The sequence below is a fragment of the Octopus bimaculoides genome, chromosome 1 (assembly GCF_046866305.1).
Source record: "Octopus bimaculoides isolate indiv1 chromosome 1, ASM4686630v1, whole genome shotgun sequence".
NCBI classification, from domain to species: Eukaryota; Metazoa; Mollusca; class Cephalopoda; order Octopoda; family Octopodidae; genus Octopus; species Octopus bimaculoides.
Genome location: NC_142928.1, coordinates 41,538,141 through 41,552,745, shown reverse-complemented (window position 1 = coordinate 41,552,745; position 14,605 = coordinate 41,538,141). Strand labels below are relative to the sequence as shown.

The 14,605-nt window shown below is 35.2% G+C and overlaps 1 protein-coding gene and 1 long non-coding RNA gene across 7 annotated transcripts in view; one reads left to right on the top strand and one right to left on the bottom strand.

Moving 5' to 3' along the window:
* Positions 1-14,605, top strand: part of LOC128247308 (uncharacterized) — a 66,490-nt gene that overhangs the window by 8,722 nt on the left and 43,163 nt on the right. The gene's annotated exons all lie outside the window — the stretch shown is intronic.
* The window catches only part of LOC106878934 (CKLF-like MARVEL transmembrane domain-containing protein 7), a 55,244-nt gene that overhangs the window by 21,695 nt on the left and 18,944 nt on the right, over positions 1-14,605 (bottom strand). The window contains exon 1 of one of the 4 annotated variants that reach the window (XM_014928301.3): positions 7,497-7,630. The exons of 2 other annotated variants lie outside the window; for them this stretch is intronic. The gene's annotated coding sequence lies outside the window, so the exon portion shown is untranslated. Of the gene's footprint in view, positions 1-7,474; positions 7,631-14,605 lie in introns of those variants that run through there. One more of the 4 variants, XM_089350617.1, reaches the window with a different exon arrangement.

Sequence of the window (14,605 nt, the reverse complement as noted above, 5' to 3'; positions counted from 1 at the left end):
GAAAATCTTGTACCTGTGTTCTTTGCCTGTGAGGAACCTCGCAGAACCTCCTCTCCATCTTACTTCCTGGATACAACACATATCTACGCGTCTCCGTTCAAGCATCTCAACAATTTCACCAGATCTACCTTTCAGCGTGCCGACGTTGAGAGTGCCAATCCTAACAGTATGGGTGTGGGCCTGTAGCCTGGGAAAGGGGGAAGCAGTGTCGTGTACCTGAAAAGAAAACTTGCAATTGGAAGAATTCATAAGCAACTTGCAATTGGAAGAATTCGATAATATATATTATATGAGTGTATGTGTCTTTGTGTCTGAGGATGTCCCCTACTACTGTTTGACAATCAGTGTTGTTTTGTTTATATCCCTGTAACTTAGTGGTTCAGTAAGAGAGACTGATAGAATAAGTACAAGGCTTAAAAAAAGTACTAAGATCAATTCATTCAACTAAAATTTCTTGAAGGCAGTACTCCAGCATGGCCACAGTCTAATGACTGAAACAAAAGATTCATGATATATATATATATATATATATTCATATAAATATTTGTACATATAGGCATGTATTGAAACATTACTATATTTTTGTCTTTTTTTATATTTTTTGTTTCATGTTTTCATATAATTCCCTTGCAGTTTGTTTGGAACAATAAAGTTCCTCAATTCTTCACCAGTGTTTCTAAACTTTCAGTCATACCTTCAGAATGTAAAGTGTTATTGGTGGGTGTGAATATTTCTTTTATGGTAGTCACATGTTTATTTTGTTGTCTGTGTGGTTATTTTAGCATTGTGCTGTTGTGGGCAACACTTTCATACTATATAAAATAGATGGAAAAGTTATAGCCAGTTGTGTATTCTGAAATGGAGGAAGGGAGGACTAACAAAAAATGTTTAAACATAGAAATCAAAAAAAATGTTTGAAAAATATTTGTAAAGAATGTTGCCAGATGGATGTCTATTTCAAAACTCTGCCATAGGTACAAGTTTGTTACTGTATTTATTTTGAGGTGCTCTGTGTTTCTTTCAATTACTTTAAATATAACAAAGAATTTAGTAAAATAACTTGGTTATCATTCAGCTAGTGTTAGGAACATTAATTGTGATTAAGGTTTGGTGGGAGGTTTTAATTCAAAACTTATGAAAACAAGACATTTGTACTACAAAGCCAGAGGCGGTTTCAGCCAGGTTGGTAATGAAAGGGTTAAATATATATCATAATTTATGAGCAGTAGAGCTGGTGAAAATACACTTTGTTTCAGTATATATATGCTGCTACATGAATATATCTATAAAAAAATCTTCAAGTTCAAATATGTTTATGACTTCTAAAAGCAATTTCTCTGCAGTTTACTGTGGAGAAAAAAATCCTTTCTCATAGTGAGAGTTGTATACCCTTATCAATTCAGTGAAGCCCTCTCTGGACACAAAAATTATGTATATGATGGCTTAATTGGTTGAAACTTTGAAGTTACTGTCAATATGATTCTTGTGAAAGAATTATAAATATGTACTTTACAAAAATATTGAGTAATCCTTTAGCTTAAGGTAAAATTGTTTTTATTATAACTTGGCATAAAAACAAACACTCACCCCAATACGAGGGGAAGTCAAAATTTATCCACACTTCCGCCATAATATATGTTTATTATTGTCACACTGCCTTCTGTGCATGTGTGCTTATAGTTGATACTATTGTGGTCATATGATCAAAGTTTGAGCCTGATCGTGCCATTTTTCTTTCTAGCTTTACAGTGTAAGCATGGCTGCTCCACTAGCAATGTGCACCAAAGAAGAACAAAGAGCAATGATCCAAGTAATGGTGAACCAGTTCACCATTACCATCTCTCAAGCTTGCTGAATATTCTACTCAGTGGTGGAGGTTGACAGGTGTCCTGCTCCCTCTTTGTACGTTACGCTTGTCCAGCCATTTTAAAACTTCTCAATCCACTCATACACACTTCTATGTGGCAGTGTACTGTCCTTGTATTGCGCTAAAAGCCTCCAATGATTTTCAGCACTTAACAGAGAAATCAGCTCACCGCTCTTTGTTCTTCTTTGATATACATTGCTAGTGGAGCAGCCACGCTTACACTATAAAACCAGAAAGAAAAATGGCATGATCAGGCTCAAAATTCGATCACGTGACTACAATAGTACCAATTATATGTTCATATGAGCAGAAGGCAGTGTGACAATAATAAAGATATGTTATGGCGAAAGTGTGGAGAATTTTTGACTTCCCCTTGTTGTATGTATATATATATATATATATATATATATATATATATATATATCATCATCATCATCATCATCATTTAACATCCGTTTTCCATGTTGGCATGGGTTAGACGGTTTGACTGAGGTCTGGAAAGCCAGCGACTGCACCAGACTCCAATCTAGTTGGCAATGCCCTTCCTAATGCCAACCACACCGAGAGTGTAGTGGGTCCTTTTTATGTGCCACTGGAACAGGGGCCAGTGAGGTGGCTCTGGCATCGATCATGTTTGGATAGTGCTTTTCACATGTCACCGGTACAGAGACCATTCAGGCAGACTTGGCATTGACCATGTTCGGATGGTGCTTTTTACATGCCTCTGGCATGGGAGCCAGTTAGGGGGCACTGGCATCAACCATGTTCGGATGGTGCATTTTATTTGCCACCGGCATGGGAGCCAGTCAGTGGGCACTGGCTACAGCTACGATATTGGTTTTACTTGATTCAACAGGTCTTCTCAAGCATATCATATCACCCGACACATCAAGGGTACTTTTAAATTGGCCGGACATACAATACTGGCATCGGCCATGGCTGCAATCTCACTTTAGTTGTTGGGTCTTCTCAATCACAGCATATCTCCAAAGGTCTCAGTCTCCTGTCATTGCCTCTGTGAAGCCTGATGTTTGAAGGTCATGCTTCACCACCTCATCCCGTGTCTTCCTGGGTCTGCCTCTTCCACAGTTCTAGGTTCCTTCCACAGGTAGGATGTGACACTTCCTCACACAGCTATCCTCGTCCATACGTAACACATATTCCATACTAGCGCAGTCATCCCTCTTACACACCACATTTGATGCTTCTTATGTCCAACTTTTCTCTCAAGGTTCTCACACTCTGTCGTGTATGCACACTTACATTACACATCCAGCAAATCATAGTAGCTTTATTTCTTTCAAGTCTACGCATGTCTTCAGTAGTCATGGCTCATGTTTCACTGCCATGTAGCATGGCAGTTCGCACACATGCATCATTCAGCACTGGAAAAGAAAGTTCCCGTGATTGTTTGGTAACAGACGTCATAGTAGTTGTTCTTGCTTTTAACCTACCGTCATTTAATCATGTGAGAATTGTTAAGGTTGTTGTCTCTACTGTGGGGTGGGATTAAGGAAACATTGTATATGAAAGTGTTTGGGGCATTATAAATATAAGCGTTATGAGCTTTGTGGATGTAAGCATTACTGATGTTGCAGGTATAAATGAAAACAAAGAATAAAAAAGGAAGGTAGATGTATAAATATACCATTGTTAAATAGGGTATGTGGGCTGCTATCTAGTTTGGTTAGTCCAGAGAAGGGGAGAGAAAGGAAAGAGCAGCGAGATTACCAATATAAGAAAGGGAGAGAGAGGAAGGGCAACTGGATGTCTGATAAGAGAGATGAGATTTCTGGTATTGGTGGTGGGGGCAGGAGAGAGTAGGCACAACCATGAACAAGAGAGTCATTCTAAGGAGCAGAGCAAATAAGAAAGAATTATTTTAGAAAAAAATACGAATTATGTATGTACATATAGCCAAGAAAAGAGGTTAGTCATTTTAGGGAGCAGAACAAATAAGAAAGAATTATTTTAGAGAATAGTACGAAATATATATATAGCCAAGAAACAAGGTTAATAATGTTGCGAGTTAGATGGGTTTGAATGAATGTGGCGATTAAAAATAAGAGAAATTCTTAGCTTAGCTGTGTATATTTTCAAGTGTTGTCAAATGGCCAAACACATGAAATAAACTGCCAAAAGTCTGACAGTTGGGGAACAGCCAAAAATGGATAAAGATGGCAGATTTCACTCTAGTGGGTAGGAGAAATAGCAGTAAGTAGCTATATATATATATATATATATATATATATATATATATATATATATAACAATATGAGTATATGCATATATATGTACATGTATGTATATACGTTCATCTACATGTACATATAGATACATACCTGGGTACATGACGTGGCAAAAGAACAAGGACAAAATGGTAAACAAGGTGCAACAAACAAGCAGGCCACATAGAAACATCCCCTTCATCAGCTGCCACCATTAAGACTCCAGCGTTTCGAAGAATTAAGTCAGTACGCATCGTTAAAATGGTTCTTCCCACGAACACAAATTAAATTGTTTTCGTGGAGAGTAGTGGCGGACGGAAAACAAGACAGGAAAACGAAACTGTGAAATAAACAAACAAGAAGGCTGTACAACCAGACGTGAAGTGTGTATGTCTTGAACGCTGTGAAGCACATACAGGAGGGGCAAAGAAGTACGTGCGAGCTTGGTGATTTCAAGAACGAAAAGAAATAGCAGCCGGACACATATATTGGTACATATGCATGTACAAATATGTGTGTGATGTGGACTGTCAAGTGTTTGCTTACGGAAATGACCAGGCCAGCCAGGGGAGATAAGATATTAAATACATATCTTGTAAGCGTTTTTGCCAGCATCAGTACCTGCTATGCATTTAAGATGTGGTACGGTAGGGTATTAAGATATTTTAAATGAGGAGCGGGGTCAATGCGGAAGAAGTGGCTAAAGGGGGTCAATGTCGAAAAAGTTTGGCGACTCCTGCTCTAGAGGAATAACAATGGGTTCATGAAAATACTGAAGTTAATGTCAAAAACATGTACTTAAGGGATAGTTATCTGGCAAACTTTTTAAATATCAAAACCTATTAAACTATTTTACTATGTAGAATTTGTCAGCATCTACTGTGAAAACAAGCCAAGCAAACAGAGAAGCCAGTGATAATAAACAAAATGTGGAAGTTCTTTCTGACAGCACTCAACTCACTGTTGGCATATGTTGATACAGATCAAAATGGTCAAAAATGAAAGTACCATGAAATGAAATAGAAAGTGAATTCAGTGATTTTAAGATTTCTTAAAGAACTGTTTACTGGATAGTTTTCAAACTATAAAATAAAAACAGGTGATACTATATACCAAATCAAGCAGGGTTTACAGGAGCAAAACAAATTTCTTGAACAGATATTTTAATAATAGATTAAAAATGAGATCTTGGCTAGTTTATTCAAAGAGCTAAAGCTGCATATACAGTCTTTTGTTTCCAGACACTTCTAAATGAGTTTTCTGACTGGTTAAACATTTAAAACTTGAGAATCAGAGAAGACAGGATGCAACATTAAAGTATGATGTATTGAACATGTAGAAAATCAAATGGAAATACTGAGGGTCAGCAACTTGAAGCACACAATACTTATTTGAGGCATTGAAAAGAGCTGAAAATGCTTTGAAGGTTTTTAAGTAATAAAGGTTTGACACTTAGAGGGATGAGAAATAGAGCTCACCAAACAATAGAAGCTTCATCGGCAGAATCATTGAACTTATTTTTACATGATCATCTCAACAAATGTAAAAATGAGAAAGTAGATGCTTTTTATCTGGCCAAACCATGTACAACAGATTGGTAGAAATCTTAGAAAAATGTGCAAGCCTACTACAAATATTATATTATTGTTGCCTTAATCCTGGAGCTGACATATCTTGAGCAGCTGGGAGTCATGGTTTCATACTTCTATAAAAGAAAGCCTTGTGAGCGATTAACATTTTTATTGATAGAAAACCATTTATCCATACTTGTTCAACAGAGTGAACATAAACTTTTACTTGAAAATACCTGGGGGTCAATTCTATGATGATGTATTTAACGTAAGAAACTCAGAGTAAATGGCTGCAAACACTTTTTAAAAATATAACAGGTCCATAAGCTTGTGCCATGTATACTCCATTCATTTAACCCTGTTGGAGAAAATTAACATCTACTGTACTTGAAATTGTTGGCTATTTTAGCATTCCTTCAGTTTTGTGACTCCTTTAGGCTTGGTCTTATGAGCTGCAACATTATCTCACTACAGCTGTTGCACAAAGAAAACATCTGGAACACTACATGTTTACATATCAATGCCAGTGACACATGAAAGGCACCTGTGCCAATGACACGTAAAAGGCACCCACTGCACACTCTGAGTGGTTGGCGTTAAGAAGGGCATCCAGCTGTAGAAACCAAGCCAAAATCAGACTGGAGCCTGGTGCAGCTTTCTGACTTAGCAGTAGTTCCAGTCAAACTGTTTAACCCATGCCAGCATGGGAAATGGATACTAAATGATGATGATGATGCACATATATATGTGTGTGTGTGTGTGTGTGTATATATATATATATATATATATACAGGGTGGTCGAAAGTAGGTTTACAGTTATTCAACTATCTCTTGCGCATTCATATATTAACAGTTTAGATCTTAATTATAAAATAACATGGAACCATTATTCTATGCCAATTTAGTTAATTTTGTCAAGCTCCTTTTTCAGTTTGTAAGATAGAAATTTAAATGTAATAAAATGTTTTCAAAGAAATTTGAAGTGCCTACATGATAACTGTAAACCTACTTTTGGGCCACCCTGTATATCTTGTTTGTCATAGGACTGTAACTATGCTGGGGTACCATCTTGAAGTATTTAGTCAACTAAATTGACCCGGTCTCTTTTTGCTGAACTATTAAATTATGGGGACATAAGCGAACCAACACATTTAGTCAAGCAGTGGTGAGGGGACAAACACAAAGACACACATACATAGATATATACATGTATATACATACAAGAGGTTTCTTTCAGTTTCTGACTATCAAATCCACTCATAAGTCTTTGGTCAGCCAAGGGCTATCGTAGAAAACGCTCACCCAAGGTGCCACACAGTGAGACTGAACCTAGAACCATGTGACTGAAACAAACTTCTTACCACACAGCCACACTTGCATCTATAAAACAGTTAAATATGTGAGCTCTTGCAAGACATGATCTCTAATCACTGGATTCAGTTACACCATGTGTGTGTTTATACATATATGTATGTGTGCGTTATATATATATATATATATATATATATATATATATATATATATATGTGCATCTGTATGTGTGTGTGTATATGCATAGAAATTGATAGATTTTGTTTTGGAAATAGTTGATGATCCACTCTAAGATTTACAATGTGTGATCATTTAATTAACAAAAAGATGTTACCTGAATGATCAAACATAGTAACAATCTCTGAGTAATCATCACCTTTATCTGAATATAAATATGTAAATATACATACATGTACACTCACACAGATATATATATATATATATATATATATATATATATATTGCAATGGAAAAATTATCCAAGAAATGTAACTCACAAGTAAATGTTTGTAATCCTACCTTAAATATTTAGTTGCTAAGTTCAGTGAGTCCTCTAAACAAGTGTATTTTCCTGTGAAATGCTAAACTGAGGTTATGATAAATAGGTCTCGTGACTATTGCATTTATAGCTTATTTTGGTCATAAGACTAAAAAATGAGTAGGTTTCTGAATAAAACAGAGTATAAATGGGCAGGTTGTTAGCATGTTAGTAGGAAAACCAGTCAAGAATTAGCGCACCTCACAAGATTATATGTTTTAAAAATTTGGCTTATTTCTGTAAATGTAACAAAAGAATTTTTTGTATATAAGTTTTCCTCCTCTCATTGCCAATAAAATATATTATAAAAATAGTAGTGTAATTTTGCATAAAGCCTCTAGCACATAAAAAAACAAAACAAAACAAAACAAATGAGCCATTATTCAGAGATACAAATGTAGACATGTATAGATGTATATAAATTTTGAATACAATAGATAATTGGAAATCTTCAACAAAGTTGTGTATAATTCTATTGTAATGGAATGGCATCATTAGCAGTGACAGTTACAAACATATAACCACAACAACAATATCAGTAACTATAAAGTATTTGAAATATTGAATATTATTATTATTTTCACTTTTGATACTTTTCAATGTCTTTTGTCTATGTAAATAGATGTTAAAATTCAGCATTGATTTGTTATAGAATGGAAGGAATAATTTATTCAATAGAGCTTTTTGTTCATTCAATACTGATTGTTTCATCTATTGTTTGCAAAAATTTAACTGAGGATTGAGTTTTATAGCCTTGTATTTCAACTCCTACATAGCACCTAAATCCAAACTCTTGATATTTGTTAACATAGACCTGTTGAAAACAATGAACATATTCAAATAGTTTTATTGATTTGGGAATCAATCAGTTATCTTTACATGAGGTAGTTTGATATTTGTTGCATTTCCTTCTGCAGGTAAAATATTACTTTTTAAAATTGTTATGTAACTGTAAAACTTTTTATTCTAGGGTTTCAAATTAATGTAGTCTGAGAAGTAGAATGTTTTAAGTTTATTTTCTTGTGTATTTTGTTGAACGCAAATGATTTGAAGTCTACATGTAGTTTTAGTGTTCAGAGTGTATGCATATATTATTAACTCTGCATATATAGCCAAATGAAGCCACCTGTGTTAATATTCAATAATAATTCTTTCATAATTTTATCAAAGAATTTGATGATCTTAGGAATTAATTTTTGAATTTTTTTTTTTTTACTAAAGTAATTTTGAGTTATAATCTTATATTAGGCTCTTAAAAATATCCTTTCAACTAATCTGTGGTCCTAAAAGAGATACGCAAGGGTTATATGGTTCTTAAAGAATATAAATCAATGAAATAACCTAAGATACATTGTAACTAAAAAGTTTAGAAGTTCAAAGTTGGTAAAAAATAGTCATATTTTAGTAATATGATTTATGGGAAACAGATACATTAATTCTAAAGGAATTGTCATAGGAACTTTGGGCTCTAAAACTTGTTTTTGTTCAAAGCAAATGCATAAATAAAATATATAAGAACTCATCATAAAATATACTCCAAAAAATGTTGCTGAGCTTTAGTAAAACATTAAAAGAATACTTAGGCATTGAAACTTTATATTGTAGAGAAATTACTGAGTCATATTCAGTAAAAAACAATTTGTTTGCCTTCTTGTAACAGATTTTATTTCAATTATTATTATACTTTATGATAAAATGTAACACTGATATTAAGGCATTTTTAGATGATGTGGCAACATACTATGTCCAATTGAGATGTGGCTAAGAGATCAAGCACTAATATTATTAGCTTATAGCTTGATCCTCTTTAACCTTCTACGCAGATAATATCTCCATGTAATCTAGTCATTTCATGTCAAACTTCATTGCTTTCATAAAAGGATACTGAAAATATTCTCTAATGGAGACATAACAACCTAGTTTCTTTCAAGAGCACAATGGCACAATCACTGCTCATATGAAGAAGAAAAAAATCTTGTACCTCACCCTTGAGAAGGTGAGGTACTACAATATTGCAATTAAAACCCTCCAAGTTGCTAAAAATGTTAGCTTTCATTCCTGACAACTCCACTTAGCTTGAACATCTTGTAAATCAATGTCTGTAGGAAATAGGTTAGTAGAGGCAAGATTGAGCACAACGGTTACTACAGTGCCTGGACAATGAGTTATAGACTGGATGAGAAGAGAAGAGACAGGTGTGTTGGGTAGCTTAGTGGAGATAGTATTCAACCATCTAAGTTCAAAGAAACGATGATGGTTGTATCAGTGATAGAATAGGTAGAAATGATAGCACATGTAGGTCAGCAGTTGTAGCATGTTGATGAGTGAGTCTTTACCAGTCAGTTGAATGGCTCTCTTTTAGATGTATTCTTGAATGCTCCTGTGTATAGCAACAATGCCAATCAAGATGTTTGAGCAGTACTCCAATGTGCATCCTACTTGAACCTTAGAACCACAGAATACTTCAATTCTGATTACATTCTAACCCTGTAGCACACTATTTCAACAGATGTTCAGAATTCTCAAGAAAATATCTGCCATCTTATCCTTTTCAAAATATAAGCTATTGCTCTCTTAACTCTTTCCATCACATAACAATTTACGATGATTGACATGCAAATGTATAATGATATGATTTAAAAATTGCCATGAAAACATCTAAAAACACTTTATCATTTTCATGCCAAGGGATTGTCTATGATATAAAAACCTCTTGCTTTAAAGTGTTATATTTTAATTAAAACCTTCAACTATAATTTTAGATAACCTTAATTTATATTCCTAACACTAACTAATAATGTAGAAGTTATTTTACTAAATTTCTCCAAATCCTTCATTATTTTGAAAGGAATTAAAACAGAGACAGTGCCTTGTTTTTTAGAAATGCAATAACACGGTTAATATCTATGCATAAATCACGTCTAGAGGACAGCAAAGAACTTTATATTGATAATGACTGAAGTATAACAACAACAATTGAACAAATTAACTTATATCACTATAGATTCAACTAGCAATGATCTTAGCTAGATCTGCTAGGAAAAATTGCCGGATCCCCTTCAAATCACACTCTACTTTTTAAAAACAGAAAGACACATTGGAGAGTGTAGTCCCGGTTACACTGTCTCAAAATGAATACAGTAACAAAAGGGTTAAATCAGATGCTGATTAAAACTATCACAGATAAAGATGTATAATGTTCAATAGCACAGCTGTCTCTCTGTAAACAGGTACTATTGGAAAATACAATATCCTGTTGTAGGCTTTATGGACTTTAGAGTACTAGCAAGCGTTTTGTTAGTTTTAAGTGCTGTGTTTAGGTCTTCCCTTAGATCCATAATAAGCAATGTAAATCCTTTGAGTATATTATTCCATTGAATCACTAAATTTTGGTGAAGAACTTAACGGTACCTCAGTGGCTTATTAAGTTTATGGAACTGTGATGAAGTGGAATGTTTTGAGAAGTGAGAGTAGACAATCTTGAAAGCAAGCTTATTTAGGAGTATTTACTTATGAGGGAGTCTGTATATGGTCATTTGATTTGCTAGGAATAGCAGTCAAATCTTCCTCAAATTATACTCTGGAAAGGGAGTACCATATCAGATAATGTATTCCCAGATATGCAATGATCATGAAAAAGATGGAATAGCCACACTTATTACCTTTGATCATAGGACTGCTCTTTCAGGGCTAACCTAGGCTAAAATAGTCTAAATAATGTAATATACTCTGCTAGATTTCTCTCTCTCTTTCTCTTACACACACACACACTCTATTCTTTAACAGGAATAATATTGACAATGACTTTGAAGTTTTGGCTTGCTAAACCATCATCAGACTGTTCAATGATAGCTTGCTGATTGAAACTTCAAAATCACTGTCAATACTATTCTTATTAAAAAGCAATAAATCTTTACTCTACAAAAGTATGGAGTAACCTTCCAGATTAATGTAAAATTATTTTTATGATGAATGAACATAAAATCAAACATTGAGATATGTACACACACACGCACATGCATGTGCATGTGGTGCATTCAAAAAGTATCAGACTATTTTTCCCTGCCAAAACTAATGCTGTGTGGGCAAAATCCTTTGGGTGAGAGGTGATGCCACACTTTTGTGCATGCTTGGAAATTTTCATGTTAGTAGGCTGCATCAGTTCCTACCTAGAGAACAGATGCTCATCATATTTTTGTTTTCACACACGATGTCCAAACACATCAAGCAGAGTCCATAAACCCATGTTCCATCACCAGGATGATAGTCTCCATGAAATCTGGGTCATGGTTTACACAATCCAGCATGTCCCAAGTGATTTCCATATGGAGTTGCTTCTGCTGTTCCACCAGCACCTCGGGGATGAATTTCATCAACACTCTCTGCAGGCACAAATCCTGTGTTGAAATGGAAAGAACTGTGCTTATACCTACTGTGTGAGCGATTTTCTAGATTGCTACATGATGGTCTTTCATGACAATTCACTGAATCTTCTCAATTGGCTCCTCATTTTGGCTTGTGGATGGCCTGCCTGAGTTTACCTTATTCTCCACTGAGATGGGCCATTCTTGAAGTGGTTGTACAACTCCTTGATCTGAGTTTTTCCTATAACATCATTGTCAAAAATCTGCTGAATCTTCTGGATTGTTTGAGCTTGAGTGTCATCAACATTTTGGCAAAACTTGATGTAATATCTCTGCTTGATGCATTTAGTGTAAATGAAAATCTGACAAGCACACACTGCATGTCTGTACTCTAGGTATATCAGCTGAGAACTGACAAGGCCTACTGGTGTGATAATTCTCATGTACGTGCAGGAAGAGTGGTGTCATCTCTGACACAAAGGATTTTGCCCCCACGGCATTAGTCTTGGTGTGAAAAAAATAGCGAGATACTTTTTGAACAAACCTAGTGCACACATGTGTATGGGTATAGTTTTGAAATAGAAAGATAGTTATTAGACAACTCAATACATATTTCATTCTTTAATTTTTATTGATTGTTGATGCCAATTGTTGGAAAGGAAACTGGAAAGAGATCCAAGATGAATGTAGTTGTTTTAATCCATTCATCTTAATCAAAAGAAAGAGTAATGAATGTGTGTAAATGTTAAAATAAGTTTGTTTTAAAGCAAGTTTGAAAATAACAATGGAACATTTACTGATGAGGGTAACTCTATGCTGATACTTGAGTTAAATTTTGGGGAAAGACCAAGTTGACTGGGATTTAATGTTTTGCTAAGATTTTAAAGCCCCCGATTTCATCATTGAAGTTTAGAAAAGCGTATATGCATCCTCATTTTATTTCCACTTATGTTCAGCAGCATTTCATCAGTTGGAAGACCACATCCTGCTCCAGTTCTGTCATCTGAACATCTGGTTGTCCTTCTGAACATTTGAATCTCTTTCTGAACAGCTGGATGTCTTTCTGAGCACCAACTACTCTACAGAATGTATTAGATGTATCTGTCTGTGATACCAGCATTGTAGAGGTTGTTTTACCCTTGGAAGGACTAAAGGGTCTTATCAAGCCCTGTATTATTGCTTTTTGATTCAGTTTCCCAACCACTTACCATCCATTGTGGACCCCTCCACTCTCCCTCACATACTTACCTCTACACTCTCCATGCCCTCGCATACCTACAATACTAACCCCAGCCACTCCAATTTCTCTCACCATTACTTGCTACAGTCATTTCTTTCCCATCTCGAAACATTCTTCTCTATCCCCTCTGTACTCTGTGGATAGGTCCCGATGCATCTTCAATACCATCTATTTCTCCTCTCTCTCTCTCACACTCACTCTATATCTTTCTCTCTGCCTCAATCTCTTTCCTCTCTGTTCTTTTCCTACTGAGATAGCCAAGTATCTGCTCTATAGTGAAACACCCCTCTATTATACTTTAACCTCTCTCTACTAGCACAAAGCCGCCTCCCTCAGTACCACTCCTTCTCCTAGCCTAGCGGTCTTTGTCTTTCAAGTTATATGGCAACCCTGCTGATGCTGGTGCTATGTAAAAGGCACCAATGTTGGTGCCACATAAAAAGCACCCCGCACAGTTTGTAAAAGTGTTGTTGTTAGGAAGAGCAACCAACTGTAGAAACCATACCAAAACAGACAATCGAGCTTGGTGCAGTTTTGGGGCTTGCCAGCCCCTCTCAAACCACCCAACCCATGCCAGAATGAAAGACGGATGTTAGATGATGACTGTGATGAAAGCAAGAAATTTTATGTGAATAAAATAACCAGATATCACTTTGTATCATCATACAATCAAGATGTTATATATATATATATATATATATATATATATATATATATATATATATATATATATATATATAGGGCTTTCCTATAAGTAGGTTATCTCCCTTGGCTAGGCGGCGCTCCATGTAGACACCGAGAGGAGATATAAGCTTCTGCTTATTCCTGTCTGAAGTATCGCCCGATACTTCAGACTTATCGTCCGATGAATTTACTTTGTTGACATTCTTCATCGACAGAATTTTTATACCTTTCAACCTTTCAGTCAAGTCCGCCTTTCTTCCAGTAACATACTGTCCATATAATCTTAAATATTTCTTTAACTCAGGCACAGTAAGTACTTCGATAGCTAAATCATCGACCTGCTTTATAACCATGATAAGACGTAAAACAATAACAATAGCGTGGATAGTCTGCGGAAGTTTGTCTACATGGAGCGCCGCCTAGCCAAGGGAGATAACCTACTTATAGGAAAGCCCTATATATATATATATATATATATATATATATATATATATATTCTGATATTAAGAAAATAATGAAAATATTTTTAGCTTATAGTCCTTCATTGGTGGGGGATAGGCAGTCAGAGAGGGAGGAGAGAGAAATGGCAACACACCTACAATTAGGTACATAAAAGTTATAATAATTAAATCATTGAATTATAGATTTGCATGAAACTGACATCAGTGTGAACAACATAATGTCCGTCTTTTACAGTATTATAATATAAAAGCAACAGGCAGAGAGAGAGAGAGATGGAGGGCAACACAGTTATGTATATAAACAATATGCAGTTTATATAAGGAGAGTTAACCCTGCATAC